This window comes from Crocuta crocuta, unplaced genomic scaffold (genome assembly GCF_008692635.1).
Source record: "Crocuta crocuta isolate KB4526 unplaced genomic scaffold, BGI_CrCroc_1.0 scaffold97, whole genome shotgun sequence".
NCBI lineage: Eukaryota > Metazoa > Chordata > Mammalia > Carnivora > Hyaenidae > Crocuta > Crocuta crocuta.
The window spans coordinates 8,782,849-8,786,487 of NW_027531999.1; the positions used below are offsets into that span (position 1 = coordinate 8,782,849).

The 3,639-nt window shown below is 40.1% G+C and overlaps 1 protein-coding gene and 1 pseudogene across 1 annotated transcript in view; one reads left to right on the forward strand and one right to left on the reverse strand.

Moving 5' to 3' along the window:
- Window positions 1–3,639, reverse strand: part of SRGAP1 (SLIT-ROBO Rho GTPase activating protein 1) — a 281,502-nt gene that overhangs the window by 17,069 nt on the left and 260,794 nt on the right. The window lies entirely within an intron of this gene.
- Window positions 657–1,039, forward strand: LOC144240844 (large ribosomal subunit protein uL24 pseudogene; annotated as a pseudogene).

Here is a 3,639-nt window from a genome sequence, read left to right on the forward strand (position 1 = left end):
AAAAAAAAAAAAAAAAAGAATCTATCTCAAACGTTGGAACAAATCCTCTCCAAGAACCCTAACCACATTCCAGTCCTCAGGCAGGTTTACAGTTTAAAATCACACAACCTGGGTGGCCTGGAAAACCTCAAGCTAAAAATTCAATATGGTCCCAAGTTGGTTATGCCCCAGGCAGAAGTAAATGAAAAGATTCTCTGGAGGAACACATAAAAAATCTACGAAATACTCCGGAAAATAAGACTCAATGAGCGAGAGACAACAAAAATAAATGCAGGAAGAATGCAGATATTAGAATGATCAGAATCACAATTTAAAACGATGGAAAGGATTAATACGACTAGAGAGCAAAAGACACTAAGAAATGATTAAACAGCAGATAGGAAAGTGAACCACACAACTGGTAGGAAAAAAATATAAACTGCAATGGATCGGTTTAAAGCGGATTAGTCACAGCTAAAGGAAGAATGAAAGGATCATGCATACCGCTCAAGAGGTACTAAGAGAAAACTGACAGCTTTATATGTTTGTTTTAAAAAAGTCTTGAATGGGGGCGCCTGGGTGGCTTAGTCGGTTAAGCGTCTGACTTTNAATAAAAAAGTCTTGAATGGCCATCGCTGAAGTGCCAGTGGCCAAAATGATGTTCAATTCTCAATTCTTGGGTGACTTCTGAACACAGCAAGAGTCACAAAAGGCGTCTTTCCACATTCGCAGGAAGCTTATGTCTTCCCCTCTTTCCACAGAGCTGGGAGAGAAGTACGACGTCCAATCTATGCCAACCAAAAAGATGATGAAGTACAGGTTGTAGGAGGACACTACAAGGGTCAGCGAATTGGCAAAGTAGTCCAGGTATACAGGAAAAAATACGTCATCTACGTAAAGTACAGAGGGAGAAGGCGGACGGCACGCCCGCCCGTGTGGGTGTTCACCCTGGCAAGGTGGGTATCCCTAGATGAAACCCAGACAAAGACCTTGAACATAAAGCCAAGTCTTGCCAAGTAGCAAATATAAGGAAGAAACTAATGAGAGAATGAAGGAATAAAGTAATCTTAGATATGATTTTAAATAAAAATTGTTAAAAAATAAAAAAAACTGTTAAAATGAGAAAAAAAGTGTTAAAAAGTAATGTTAAAGATTAAACTTGTTAGAAAAAGAAAAAAGATCTCTAAAGGGAAAAGTATAAAAGTTTATTGAGAGACATTCAATATGTTTGTGGACTGGAAAACTGAATATTATAAAAATATCTATTCCTCTCCACATTAACGTACATAGATTCAGTGCAACTGCCAAAAACAAAACAAAACAAAAAACCACCAAACAGGTTTTCAGTTTTTGTTTCAAGGAGTTGGAAAACTGAGTCTAAAATGTAAGTGAAGTCGTAAAGATCAAGAATTGCTAAGGAGAACAGGGTCAGAGGTCTTGATTTGTCAAAGATTAAGATTTATTAAAAGATATCAAAGTTAAGAAAGGAGGGATAGACTGGAGGAGACCAGTGGAAAGCAGAGAGCCCAGAGATAGACTCGTGCAGAGAGGCCACGTGATTTATGCAGAGCTGTGGAGAAAGAACGATTAATGCTGGGACAAAACAGAATGGACCCCAACCTCACCCCATTGCACCAAAGAAATTTCTGGTAGATTAAAGACCTATGTGTGAAAAAGAAATCCTGAAAGGATTTAAAAAAGAATATGGGGAATTACCTTCATTACCTCAGGGCACAAAAGGATTTCTTAAAGGAGACACAAAGTGAAAACAAGCATGAAGGAAAGATCAGTAACTTCAACTCCTTTAAAATCTCCTTGTTCAGCAAAAAAACGTAACAATAAGCACATGAAAGACAAATTACAGAGCACAAGATATTTGCAAAACATATGCACAGTAATAAAAGACCCGATCCAGACCCACAAAGAACTCTCAGAAATAAGAAAAACAAAACAAAACAAAAAAAACCAATGCCAAATCAAACTAAACCAAGCAAAAACAGCTGAGAGAAACTACCAGTGGGCAAATGGGACCTACATGGGCAAAAGACTTGACAAAATTTCCACACAAAAAAGCAAAGCATATAAAAGTTAGTATCGCTGGCTACATGAGCTGTGTGTTTTATTTTCTGCATTCTGACATCTGGAGCCTGGGTGCTGCTGGAGGGACTATCCCTCCCAAGGTCTACCAATTCCTACAGGTAGGGTAAACAACTGGTGTGCTTTTCAAACACAAACCCACCAATCCAGAGCCCAACACCCCAACCATCTCCTTGGGGTCACTATCCATATGCCCTAATCTCCTGCGCCAGGTAACAGACTAGAGCCAGTGCCTGTAACCCAGAGCCTGCTGAAATGATGCAAACTAGCCGGATCCGAAACCCTTCTGCCCTGCCCTGTCGCTTCCTGCGGAAACCACAGCAAAGGCTCCTGCCTAGCTGCTCTTTCTATAGCTGCCTTCTGATCAACCTGGTGCTTTTCCCTGTGGCCGGGAGAGGCATGATGGACCCTTTTCTCCTGGGTACTGTGAATAACAAAGTATCTTTTCAGTGGTAATCATCTCCTGATATCTGTTGCCCTTACTATACACCAAATTTCTTTTTGATACTCTATAATGCAAAATAACATCTTCATCAGTAACCAGAGAAATGCAAATTAAAATCACAAGATACCATTATACACTGACAGTACTGGCAAAGATGACAATATTTGTTATTGATAAAATTAAGTGTGGATGAATATATCCAACCAAAAGACCAACATATTGCTGGCAGGGTGTATATCATTAAAACTATTTTCTTTCTTTAAAAAGAATTTTTTTTAACGTTTTATTTATTTTTGAGACAGAGAGAGACAGAGCATGAACAGGGATGGGGCAGAGAGAGAGGGGGACACAGAATCCAAAACAGGCTCCAGGCTCTGAGCTGTCAGCACAGAGCCCGACGCGAGGCTCGAACCCATGTACTGTGAGATCATGCCCTGAGGCAAAGTCAGACACTCAACTGACTGAGCCACCCAGGTGCCCCACATTAGAACTATTTTCAAAACCAGTTTGGCTTTACCTAGTCAAGTTGAAAACAGGCCTACTCCTAGGAAAACATGCTACTCCTGAAGAAACTCCTGTATATTTGCAGTATTGCAGTACCACACATGTTCAAAATATTCATAGCAGCACTGTTTTTAATGGCAAAAAATAGAGAACACCTCACATATTCACCAATAACAAAGTAAATACACTGGAATATTATACAAATGTAAAATAAATGATTTTAATTGCTTGTAACAATGTGGGTGAATTGCAGGAGTATAATACTGAGTAGAAAATAATCATGGCAGGGCACCTGGGTAGCTCAATCAGTTGGTTAAACATCCGACTTTGGCTCAGGTCATGATGTCATAGTTTGTGAGTTTGAGCCCTGCGGCAGGCTCTGTGCTGACAGCTCAGAGCCTGGAGCCTGCTTCAGATTCTGTGTCTCCCTTTTTCTCTGTCCCTCCTTTGCTTGCGCTCTGTCTCTCTCACTCAAGAATATATAAACATTACCAGCAATAGCACTGCTAGGAATTTACCCAAGGGATACAGAAATGCTGAGGCATAGGAGCACATGTACCCCAATGTTCATAGCAGCACTCTCCACAATAGCTAAAACATGGAAAGAGCCTAAG